Here is a 13927-nt window from a genome sequence, read left to right on the forward strand (position 1 = left end):
AGCTTTCTTACAAATGAGACCTGCTATAGTCAAAAGAGGCCATGGTTTCTATCTGAATTGACAAATTTCTGTCTCTGCATTTATCCAATTTATCTTTTTCTTTCTGTGCTCTAAGTTTTTATTTAATTTGTTTTGCAAGAATAACAGATGTATCTGACAGAAGAAACACATAATTTGTAGACCAGGGAGTTAGCACACAAGACACGAAGTTGTGTCATATATCTCATGGGTTGAGTGTTTTATACAGTCACAGTATCATAGAATCATTGAATTGTTTTGGTTGAAAAACACCTTTAAGATCATAGAGTACAACCGTTAACCCAATACTGCCAAGTCCACCTCTAAACCATGTCCCTAAGAATCTCATCTCCACATATTTTAAACTCTTCCAGGGATGGTGACTCAACCACTTCCCTGGGCAGCCTGTTCCAATGTCTGACAACCTTTTCTGGGAATAAATTTTTCCTAATATCCAATTTAAACCTCCCCTGGTGAAACTTGAGGCCATTTCCTCTTGTCCTATCCAGCCTATGTCATCAAATTCTGCCTGTTAGCAAGAACCCCCAGCTGCATGCCCATGGTTTTCTATTCAGATACTTGCTGTTGTGTGCAAGGGATTAAGAACATTATTTGTGGTTGAAAATTTAGGGTTTTTTAAAGGAAAATGTATATTTAGATAATTATTGATCAGTTTATACAAAGATAACAAGCTGACTCTTTTGCAGCAAACAATTTCTGGTTTTGATTGAAAGGTTTGGTATTTATTTGTTTACTTTTTTAAACTCAAGTCCTATTTTTACCTGAAAAAAAAGAAAAAAACCTTATAAAACAAAATTCTGCAGCCTTGGGTCTGAAATTTTATCCAATAAGAGACATTTAAATTTTGAAAAACTACTTTTAAAAGAAAAATTTCAAGCAATTGCCTTTTTCCTGACTCACACTGTGAATGTATACAGGCCAGATGCTGAAGTCTCACCAGCCTCCCGTCCTTAAGCACCCAGAGCAGTCCACCATGCCCTGACCCGTGCCAGTCCTCCCATACAGCCAAGCCACCCACCTTGCTCTCTGCATGAAGACACCTGTTTACCTGGTTTTAAAAATATTATTGTAACAGGTGAAAAATTGAAGTAGTATTCAACCAGATTTATATACATATATAAATATAGAGAGACTTTCTTCAGTTAGAAAACATGGAGAAATCTGTTATTACTATTAACATTGTATGACTATGGGCCTCGAAACTGAGAGAAAAACTTGCTCAGAAAGAAATTGCTACCATTGATAAAGAGAAGGAGGTTGTAGTCTCTGTGCAATGTCAGGTAGTCATTTTAGTAATCTCTTGTTTTAAATATTTAAACCTGAAGGTTTGGCTTGCTTTTTAATTTGTTTTTAAAACTGGTATTGCAATTTTAAGATCCTACTGACCATACAAAATGCACTGGGTAGTTTTACAGTCAAATAAAAATTCCACAGTGGGAACATTTCCAGTGTCTGGCCCAATGCTTATTGAAATTGCTGGAAGTCAGATGTGAAAGACAGGAAATCTTCTTTGTTTTAACTGCCATTGAAGCAAGCTTTAAGCAAAGGAAGAATCTTTGAGCATAGTCTCATCAGGGCACTATTTCAAAGCTAAGAGAACGTTTTTGTGAATTTCACTGAAAACATTTAAAAAATTTCTGATAGACCTCTTTTAATTGGATGCTACTTGTGTGATTTCTACAGCTTGTCTATTTGGTAGACCACAAAATTGTGTACACAAAAGTTTACCAAGCCCTCTCATTTTGAACTTAATTTTGAGTTAGCTCTTCTACAGTAAGATGAAATTGTCATCTTGTGTTACCTGTGTAAGATTTTCTTCCTGATTTTGATTTAATTTTCTCTGTTATTATTGTTTATAAACTTTCATGAAGTAAATCACATTGGATAAAAGAGACAGTCTTGGAGAGCTGTATCCTGACATGAAATTGCCATGGTATTTGCCATAATGTATTTATGATAGCTTTAAGAGTTTGTTTCATACCTTATACACATAGATTTCATTAATTATATCTTAAATTATTCCATCTTTGCAGAGATATTTCACTTCTGCCAACCAACTTTCATTCTCAAGCAGCCAAACTGATCAGCTTTTTTATATAATATTAGAGTTGTCACTCCACTCTGGTAATTCAAACATCATCTGTCTTGTCAAATTTTCAGTTTCACAGCTCCCAAAGATATCTAACTATCTTAAAGTCAATGAGAGTTAGATACCTAATATGCTTAGATGCTTTTGAAAATCTCTTATATGACTAATGACATATTTAGGAGACTTCTGTAAAAAAATCTTCTGATTATTCTGTAGAATCCTATACTGTCCTATACTCTAACTCTTTGATGTGCAGACGCTCTCTGGTTAAAATAATGTAAATTCCTGAGCACAAGAAGATGGTTATTCTTATCAGCTTTGACATATACCATTAGAGGAGAGAAAAAACAGGAGAAACAGAGGTTTGAACAAGCCATGAGACTACATACTTGCAAAATAATTTTATGTGTTTAAGGAATATTTTTAAAAGCTTAATAAAAGCATCTTAAGCACGTTATTGAGTAATAACACTACTCAGTCATAGCGCTGTACAAAGAAAGAGCAGTATGAGATATCTGAAGTACTTATCTGGTATCAATCCACTAAAAATATCAATCCATTAAAGGTGTCATTAAAAAAAAAATCACTCATATTTCTTTATCAAATTAGAGGATCAACATTTGGATTAATTTCATCACAGAGAAAGTATTTAATGGAAGTTCTGTAACTGTTTTCAAATATTTGAGAAGCAGTTGTGTGCAAACAACAAAAGAGGATATGTCTTAGTCCATAAAGTTCTGACAGTCCAATAAGAATGAATTTGATCACATTTGAGTCAGTCTTTGATGCAATTTGTGGGGGTATTTTCAACATGCCTGCTGAGGAAGTGGGCAAAGAGCTACAAGTCAAGAAGATTCCTTTTAATCTGAGGGAATTGTAGGATTTATGATTTTAACATTGACCAAATTGGCAACAGCTTTTAATGCTTTGCAGAAGCAAAGAATATTGACCTCAGTCAAAAGCAGAACAGGAAAGTGCTATGAAAGCCTTTCAGAAAACAGCACCCAGAGAAAGGAAAATGCTGTTTAGTTTTTCCTGTTCTGGTGCATGAAGACTTACCAGCATGATAATTTTCTGATTAACTCTACTACAGAGTAGTACAGTATCTTTTGAGATATACATCAAGGCTTGAACAAAGCTGACTAATTCCTGAATACGAATTTTCCCTTAATTTTTGCCCTTAAGCATTTAATACATTTTTATCATAAAGATGAATATTTAACTATCTCTTTTCACAATTAATCTCAAAATGAATAGGAATTTGTTGAGAAGCAAGAAGAATTTTATCCATAACCCCTGTAACCATGATAGTGAGATTTTACAAAGAATTGTGAATGGTTTGAATTATGCCTGATCAGCACAAATATATTTTAAAGACTAAAACGTTGTCAGCTGTCTGCAATAAAAATGTGAATTAAAAATGGAGAACATAGAAGCACTTGTTAGTATATCTTACCCTTGACTTTAAAGTTTGTTTGTCAGTCACATTTCCAACCTGTGGACTCCATATTCCTAGGAAAGAAGACAGTTGCATCTGCTACATCAAAAATACTGTTACAGGCAAAGCAAACACAGCACATATATAAGCTAAGATTCTATTGTTAGGCTCATCAAAATTTTATCAATGAATCAAATAAAGTACCATTACTCTCATTAGTCCTATTTGCAGCATCACTATTACTGACTCCAAAACTCCTTGCGCTCTTAGAAGAATGAATATTGCATATACTTTCATACTATAACTCAAGAAGGAATTAAATGTTATTCAACTGTAACAAAATATCAGATATGATGAGATGAAATCAACGTGCTTTACTGATTTCCAGTCATATTGCTAAATGTTTTTGCTGCTTGCTGACAAACATATCTGTTGGTGTTCATTGTAGAATCAGTCAAAAAAAAATACTGAAGGAAAAAAAGGGAATTCAGTTTGGTTTTCTGGGCATAATGAATTTTTGACCTAGATATTTGTCTAAGAATGAGGACTTGAAATTTTACCCTATCAGAAAATGGTGTGGGAGAATCAAACTAAGACATTTACTTTAAAGATCAGATTTATTTTAAAGATCAGAAAATGATCAGAAATATCCACTGGGTTTATTCTACAGCCTCTATCAGCAAAGATCTCAAAAAAAAAAAGTATTCAGCTCGACAGTAATTAACAGTAAGTTGATGCTAGTTGATGCCATCCTTGTCATATATTACCACACCACTCCCTCTTCTCAACTGCACCAAAAGCCTGGTATTCTGTAAAACTGAGATAGTGGAAAAAAAAAAAAGGAACCAAGAAAAAATATTTTGAAGGACTTTTGCAGCCACTGGAAATTAAAACTCTTATCCCCAGATTTCAAAGTGTGACTACGCATATCCATGTACAAACATATATTTACATATATATATATACACACACTTATACATAAACCGATTTTGATTTCCTCAGATGCTAGAGTCAGAAGAACTACAACTATGCATCTATGTATATTCAAACAAGAGGAGGATGAGGAAAGCTTTTTTTCTTTTCTTTTTCAATCTAAGATTACCCTGTAATTTTTTTTTTTTTTTTTAATTCTGAAGAATATCAGTCAGTTTCTCAGATTCCATATTCTCCATGTTACAATTCAGAGAAGATCTTACTTTCATGCTTGCAACTAAGCAGGCTTTGAATGATAAAGTATGGATAAACTACGGTACCATGTCTTGGTCTGTGTTCCTGGCCTGAAACGGTACTCTGGAAAAAAAAAAAAAATCAGAATTTGATTCTAATGTACTTGCTTATATGAACAAAAATTTAAAGAAATAGTAATTTAGTCACCTGTGTGATTAAAATTTGGAAATTCAGACTATTTAACTGTGTGTAAATATATATACAAGGCTCATTCCCATCATTGTCTAACACTTCTTTGATATAGCATATCACTATATTTTAAGAGATATAATCAAACCTGAGCACATAGTTTGTAAAATCACTTGTCTTTGACTTCTGTTTTATCTCAGTCAAAAATACATCAATGGTTGTTTTTCTACCACAAGGACTCATACAAAAACAAACCTACTGAAGACAGTTTTTCATCACCTTTCTCACTGTAACATTTAATATTTTTGTTGCTCGGTGTAAATCAAAATGTGAAAAAGAGGCTTGCTTTTCTTTAAAACTGTATTTTTTCTCTGGAACTTTTGACAAAAATGTCAAGCTGGACAGTGTCCTTGACATTATCTTTCTCATCAGATGGAAAACAGATTACCTCTTATAAAATAGTTCTGACAAGTCTATTGCAATGTCAGCTTTTCTTTCTGCAGCTTCATTGCGAGATAGTTTCCCCTGAATGTAGCTTTGTTTTAAAGGGCTTTAATTTCAAGTATGTTTGGAAGTTCCTCTCTCTACAGGCTGTAGGCTCTGACAATTTTTGAGTATTTGCATCTATTAATTAATGGGGATGAATTACAGACAATGAATTGCAGGTTGCTGTTCCTGCTTCTGCAAGTCATCTTTGAAGTTTTCCTTAAAAAAGCAGCTACATTTGAAAGTTTAAGGAGAACTATAAGGAACTATCACATGTAATATTTCCTTCAGTATGTCAAAAAAGTTAATCACAAATACGTTTTGCATCAATTTTAATGATAACATGAAACATTTTAATACAAATTTTACAGTGCATGTCATACATATGCATGTCTAGTTATTGTATAATTAAATAGAACAATGAAGTCTAAGGTCAAAAAAAGGTCTTCTGAAAAACATTAAAAATATTATTTAATGACCAGTTATTAAATAGCAATAAAACAATTTGTGTATATACAAAACCTTTAGAGGGAATAATTTATATCAAAGTCACATTCATATAAAATTTAATAAACTTACTAGAGACATTTCGTGAAATAAATTGTTATATACTCCAGAAAGTGAATAGAATTATTGTATTTTTTACTTATCTACATGTACACCTCTGGTGATCTGTTTATAACATAGCAGATGTCTATAACAAACTTTAAAAACCTGCAAATCATTTATGACAGGAATGTTAACATTAACTGTGGCCCACTAAATAATGCCAAATTTTACACAGAACTTTTCCACTAAACTTTTTATCTTGTATTGATATAATTCAGCCCTCAGTGGAGGACAACTCTGTGCATATGGTAATGTGGTCATAACGATTTTTATTTAATATTATTAAAATATCACATTTTATAAAGAGATCCTCAAAAAGACAGGTTATAGAATAACATTGAATGAGCACTGTGACAGCTTAAAAGATTACCCCAGTTTTAAAAATGCATTATTATTTTATAAGGCAGTCCCACTCTGTCCAACTACTAAGTAGAACAGATGTGGTGGAAGAAAGAGTTAGACAGATTGACACATTTCTGACCCTTTCTCATGTATTTCCTGAAATGAAGCTGTAATTATTATGCATGTTGCAGGTTATGCTGATAAGCTGATAGAGGAGGTTGTCAAATTATACAGCACACAATCACTCACTGACACAGCAAAATAAAGAGTGGAGCAGGATTTCCAAATTTGTCTACAACACATAAGCTTCCAGACAAAACGAGCATTCTGGAAAGCCATATGTCACACTTAGGTAAATTAGACATGCATATGTTAAGGACAAGAAAACACCCATTAAAAAAAAAGGAAATGAACTGTTTGTAAGTTATCAAGTGGGATCCAGATCAATCATTCTGTACAAATGAGAGAGAACCAAGAAGATGTACTTTCCTATTTCCAAAAGGACACAACCAATTCTACTCAAGTGGCTATAATTTTATATGCTTTGCTTGGCAAAAAGAGAAAGCTATATAATGTGAAAATCCTATTATTGAATCCAAGGTAAATAGTACCTTAATAAAAAACATTAGCTGGCAAAAGTCAAAGAGAAAAATGAAGAAGGCTTTTATTCATTTAAAAATGATTATTCTGGAAGAGCCACAAGCCACTTCACAACTAAAATAAATCACATGATATCTTTAATAAAATTAATGATGCTGGCATATTGGTCATGATAATTACCAATCAAATAATCAACTAACTAAATTTTTATTCCACCTGGAAATGAATATGTTATAAAAGCAACCAATTTATTCAACAGAGCCGTTGGGTGGCAGCATAGTCTACCATTTTTTCAATGGTCCGTACTCAGTTCTGCTTGGTTTTGGGCGTTTCCTACCTTTGTAGTAACCTATTTGATTTGGAATACTCTTCTTCTTGAATGACATAATCAATGATGAAGATTTTTGAATACACTTCAAAATATGTCCTTTACAGATTTTTTCAGAGAAGAAATAGAAGAAAAGAGCAGTAAAGAAAAGAAAGGAGAAGGAACAGACAAAAGAAAGGGAGAATGTCTTTTTTACTAGGAGCCACTTCACTCTAAAAAAGTAATCAAATTCAGATATGTACTAACTGGTCCTCATGAACTTTTACACTTTGAAGTGAGCAATAAAACTCATAAATCTTCTCCATTACCTTTTTTTCCCTGTAACTACTTCTTATCATCTGGTAGTTCAGAAGATATATCTATATTCAACCAGTTTGCTCATCTTGGGGTGAAAATAAAAAAAGAGTAGAAGAATTAATTATTCTCCTCAAGATCTGTTGTGATGGTCCTATTCACCAGTGCATATTTTTCTTCCTATTAATACCTTCTCTCAGATGCGTTTTACTTTGATTTGGTACACTTTTGACATGTGTCTTCAATAAGAGATGATAGAATTTGCCCCACTGTCTCTAATTGTTACCAAGCACAGCATGTAAGTAGAGACAATATAAACATACAATTTCAATTTTAGCCAATGTGTTAGGCTAACGATTTTTATACAAAGACCTACTGATATTTGTCCATCAATGTTTTGGGTTTCTGTTGACTTTAATGGTCAGTGAAACTCTTGCCTTCCAGTATTTAAATTCTCATTAGATCACACTGTGAATGATTCAGATTAAATACAGAACCACTAGTAAGCCCTGCAGCACTTGGAATGCCCTTGAAGGTTTTAATCTTTAGTACTGGTCGTATTTGCCCTTTTTTAGTTAAGAAGTTCCTGCAAAACATCACGTGTGGCAGGTGTACGGGTTACACATTGGTTTAAATCCCCATTTTAAATTATATAAATTGATTATAAGTACTGCTTAAAATATGATGTCATATAAATATATTGTTAATAATTATTTTCTGAAGATAAAGTGTAAATAGCTCCCCACACAAAATGTCAGATATTAAATGCAGCTAGTGCCAAAGTTAACTGAAAAGCTGTAGCATTGTCACTGACAATAGAGTATTGCTGCTTATATCCTATTATAAAACTGTTGGACTTCTCTACTCTGAAGATTAAAAAATTTTAGCTATTATCCAGGTCACGTCTGACATGATATTTTGGAAGCAAAAGCTCAGAAACTTTTGTGCTTAGCAGTAATAGGATAACATGCTACAGTAATTACAGAAATTGACAAACTCTCCTGTTGTTAGCTGCTTTTAAAAAAAAAATTTCTCTTTTTTATCTGTTTTATCCTCTGTCCTCTCCCTCTGTTTTCCACAGGGAAGATGCTTGCAAAAGCATTAGATATCTCATGGAAAACAAAATGAAACAAAACACACACACAACCTTTCAAACAAACAAACAAACAAAAAACTACAGGCTCCCCCAACCTCTTTCTGAGGGATAGATAGCACAATGATTTGTACAGGTTACAATACACTTCTTTGACCACAATGAAAACTTGTCTATTGTTGGACCAACGTTGCAGCCAAAGCATTACTACTTCATTGACTTACAAATTTGTGCATACTGAGAAGATATTTTTTCTTGAATTATTGCATTTTGGGTCATGGTCATTCTCAGAATAACTAGTTCTGGATATCTATTGAAGCCTTTAAAAAAATTTTTATATATATATATATATATTCTCTTCCCATAACTTTCCTATTGTCATTTTATTGGAGCAGGATTTTGATATATTTTTTTCTTTAGGCTTAAAAGGAAGACTAAAGGAAGCCCACATAAGGATTTGGAATAAGTCACTAACTAGAGTCTACACTTAGTTTTGCTAAAGCAAACTACAGGATGTTATCCAGTATGAAGTATATGAAGTGTGAATGGCTTTTTAGTAGAGGAGGCATATGGCTGATAGACCAAAATGAGAAATGTTACCTGATACAGAAAGACACACTGAGTTTAATGCAAAAGTTAATGAAATCTAATAAATATGGGTACGTGTAATAAACCTCTGTCAATATTATGTTCCATGTTCAAGAGGAAGGAAGGAAGGAAGGAAGGAAGGAAGGAAGGAAGGAAGGAAGGAAGGAAGGAAGGAAGGAAGGAAGGACACAAGTGGACACAAGCAGCAGGAGAGATGTACTGCTCAATGGTAAAGGATGACAGGAATGCCACTGACTAAGTGGAATTTTTCGTAAGAATAATGGGTAATATGTGGTAGAAGACGAGTGGACTAGCAGCCTGGAAAAAATGGAGCATTTCACTTGGCCTCATGTTTACTGCTCAAACTCAAGCAGATGCAAGGAATAGTAGAACATGAAGAGTAGTCAGAGATAGCAGTGAGTAACTGAATGATATCTTGGGCTATGATAATGAACATAAAGACAACAATTAAATATATGGGTAAATAAAAAACATGAAATGTGTAATTTGTGGGAGGATCAGGAGAAAAGCATCTTCTGTTTGGTTATAAATAATATGTTGAGTCTTTGGTCTCAAAAATAAATTGTATCATTGAAGTTTCAAGTAAGAAAATAAAGTTTGAAGATATCTTTATCCCCAAATGGGAATAAGGAAGCCTTTGATCACAACAAAGCTGAAAAACCCAACTGTTTCACAATTTACTATACTACTCCTTTTGCCTTAAGGTAGAACATAAAATATAGGATGAAATGAAGTGACTACCCTTGCTTGTTACTGTAGATTAGAAGGACAAAATGTGGTGGGGTTTTTAATTTGTTTGGTTGTTTTGATTAGTGCTTGACTTTTTTTGCTGCACTTACTTAATCAGCAGTGCCTGGACTGTTGTCCGAAAAAAAGTACAAAATGTTCACATTTCATATCCCTGCGGTGGAAAATGCAAAAACTTTTACAGACTTCGTTAATGTTAACACAGATTGGGTTTGTACAGGAAGAGGCTGAGGTGTAACTAATGTGTAGAGATGTGCTGCCTCCTCTGGTGGGATAGAGTTCAGTTGACTAAATGTCTGTAAAATTTACACAAATGTGTGTCCAAATAATAAAGTAAAACATTATAGGACACATGAAGTCGTACTCATAATTTGATTCTTTCTTTCATACCCAATGCACTGAACACCCCATAATCTCCACACCCATACTCCTTACCCCATAATGAAGGTAAATGTGGCACAGTAAGGAGGGAAAGTGTGAGTTATTGTTTTGCCTAGATTTCAGTCTTGTCTGTTGCCTGTTTAAGTTTCATGGAAATAAAATATTTGACCTGCTTTTCTGTTCATTTTTGCCATCTATTAATAAATTCTGCATCCAGAACATAGCCAGACAGATTCTCACCCAACATAAGCACGCTAAAAGCTAATGCTCTGTGCAAAACCACTATCTTGTCGCACAGGAATTTTGTTTTCTCCAAAGGCATTTTTTCTAAGTAATCAAAAATTATATTCGAGAATTTAACTTTTGTTTTCAGTACTTTCAGGATTATAAAATTTCCAGCATAATTTCTAAGTATACCTTCAGGTCCACTTGAGTGTGTCTCTCCAGTAATTGCTCCAGGTCTACTGAAAGAAAGACACATTGTTTTATAATCAAGTCCCATGATAGTCAAACATTTCTCCAGCACCTTTGCAGCTTGGAATTTTAAGAATAAGAGCTAATAGCTGCCATAATGACAGTTAACATGCCATCAATTTATAATTTGCAAACATCTGCCTAGGTATCTGGAGGAGTTCTCTTAATTGTCATTTAAGTAAGATAAAAGCATGTTTCTTGTCTCTGTTTACTTTAAACACTCCCTGTGCTAAAGGAAAGATATCTACATGGGTGTACCTACCTCTTTTTTCACATTCTTAAGGAATGCCCTGGCTTTTAAAATACAGTGCAACAGATATCTTAAAAAAAAAAAAAAAGGTTGGTTTGTTTTAAAGAAGCAATTTTTAAGACCATTCACTTATATCTGCTGTCTTAGCTGTTTTCATCTTTAGAGAGAGCTTACTCTAAGGAAGGTCCAAGGCGGGTCCCCCTTAGTGCTTTGGCTATCTTTGAGCATTTTCACAGCAGGTTTCCAAACTAACTTTTAAAACTACGCAAGGTGATTTTCTTCTACGAATTTCACTATGAACAACTGAGGCAATACTTACTTCATGGTTTGGTTTTCCCAGGCATAAGGAGGTGGAAACTATTTTTAAAGTTCTGGTGGCAATCAAGAGGTCTTGACACCTTCAGTCTCAAACATCCAGAGCCAGGTGCATGAAATACAATGCAGGTCAGACAGACAGGCAGGTTTGAGGCAAGATGTAAATTATGATTGAGTTTGAGTTCTTTTAATATGATGATTTAATTAATGATTTGTATAATGTTTGAATAGACGAAAATAACAGGAACATTTTTAACAGACACTGTAATTAGCTTATGAAAAAGAATTTCAGAATTTCAAATGATAAATGATTCAACACCTGCAGCTTTTAAAGCAAGGTGTGTTATAATTTCTAGAAGAAGCTCTAGTTAAATCATTTGTTGTGATCCGAGAATACGTCAGTTTCAGGCGCTACCAATTCTGTGGCACAATATGCATTAAGTTATACTGAGAAGATCGTATTAGTTCTTTTTAGACATAAACTCTGAGAATGTATGAGGTTGTGAGAACATGCAAATATGCATATCTTGCAGGGGAATGAAAATTTTCAATCCTTGAAAATGTCCAAGTTTTCAACTAATAAATATGTGATTTCAATTACATGGATATCTCTAGTACTACAGATTAAATTGGATCATGAAGTCATTAAACATCTGCTTAGGTATATTTCAGTCCATATGGATTCAGTCCAACACTTAACAAAAGGAAGATACAGTACTTGAAATGAAAGCACACATTGCCTGCAAAAGCTTAGTAATTTTACATGCCAGAAATGAGTTTCACCATGTATAGCTCAACACACATAAGTAAAACATGCAAAGATATCACAAATTGCTTTTTAGCCTCCCATAAGAAAGATATGTCCTTCTTAAAGTCAATAGACCTATTAACTCTGAACAGAGTACAATTACAACATGTGTTTCAGATATGCTAAAATCTTAGTGTAATGTACTTCTTTGGTGGGCTCCATACTACCTTTGTGTTGTAAACTTAGCTGTCCTACAAAGACAGTAAAAAGAGATTCATCTCATTTCAGGTATTTACAGTGTAAAATGTATCAGTCTTTTGACTATAAGGGCAATCTAGTCAACTAGGCAGTCACATTAATGGCACTCCTAACATGAGCACGATTACAAGACATGTCTGGTGCTCACTGAGGTATTTTTATTCTTCCAGCCAGTCTAAGACTACAGCTAAAGCACATATCAGGAGTAAGACCTATCTACTTTAATTCAAGAAAATGTATCTGTCAAACAACTCTCCTACTGCATTCTTGTGATGATGGTATTACTCATATAAACACCAATTAACTTCTGAAGCTGCAATACTCATCTTCCATCCAAAAATTTAGAATGTATCCCTATGGAAAAAATAAAACTAAATCTCCTAGACCTTTCTGGTTTATCTTTAAATATCTATGCTGATGGGAAAAAAAAAAAAAAAAAGTTATTTTCAAAGCTCACTGTATTACTGTTATTTGGATATTTTTCTTCCATAGGTAAAACAATCAGAGGTAGTTATCCATAGATCAGGAGAATCTAACAACTTCTCAAACATTTCAGCCTTTGCCATAACTAAATGAAGAAATCATCTAACTATGCAGGTGTGGTATTGATTTTAAATGCATTTTCCTTCTATCTGTTCATGGCAAGAAAAGTATTACATTACTTTGTGACTGAACAAGAAAATGAAGAGTCGTTGTACACTTACCCTCATACATTTACTTCCTCAGATTTAAAGCCAAATACATGTCTCTCCAGATCCATTTGTCCTAAACAAAAGATGTAGTCAGTATTGGATTTTGCCATGAGAAGTCTTTATAAACAATTCAGTGGGATCTTGAGAGAACTAAAGGAATCAAGCTTTGAATGTGCTGTGGGGTATAAATAAATGTTTGATGAAAGATTTGCTCTTCAGGAGCTATAACTGCCCACACTGGGAATAACAATAACAATCATGATCATAAAAATTGACTGAAGAGTTGGCAAATGTGATGTTACTGCTATTAAGAACAAAAATAATAACAGTCATAATATAATCTAATTTTACAGCAGTTATTATAATAGTCACCAATGTTTTTCTACTTCCTCACTTTTTGCTCTTCAGGTAGTATAACAGACCCTACATACACAATTCAGCTCAATTTAGAAGCTTAATTTGAATATTCTATCTTGTAAATAATTCTACATCTGCAAATAGTTGTATCTTAAATTCATCGTGAAAGTAAATAATATCAAAAAGTTAAAAGCGTGATGCTGATAATTTTAAAGAAGAAGATTTATTTCCAAATTCTGGAGGGGTTTATTCTGAGTGATATGATTTTCAGGCACAATAAGAATTTTAGACACATTTATTAGAAAGACCAAAGTTGTGTTTACAAAACCAAAGGCCACTTGTCAATTCAGACAAAAAACCCCATCTCTATTTCTTTTCATGTCAGCAATCCAATACAGTTATTTATTGCATCCTGTCTGATT

Source organism: Caloenas nicobarica, chromosome 1 (assembly GCF_036013445.1).
Source record: "Caloenas nicobarica isolate bCalNic1 chromosome 1, bCalNic1.hap1, whole genome shotgun sequence".
In the NCBI taxonomy this organism is placed as follows: Eukaryota; Metazoa; Chordata; class Aves; order Columbiformes; family Columbidae; genus Caloenas; species Caloenas nicobarica.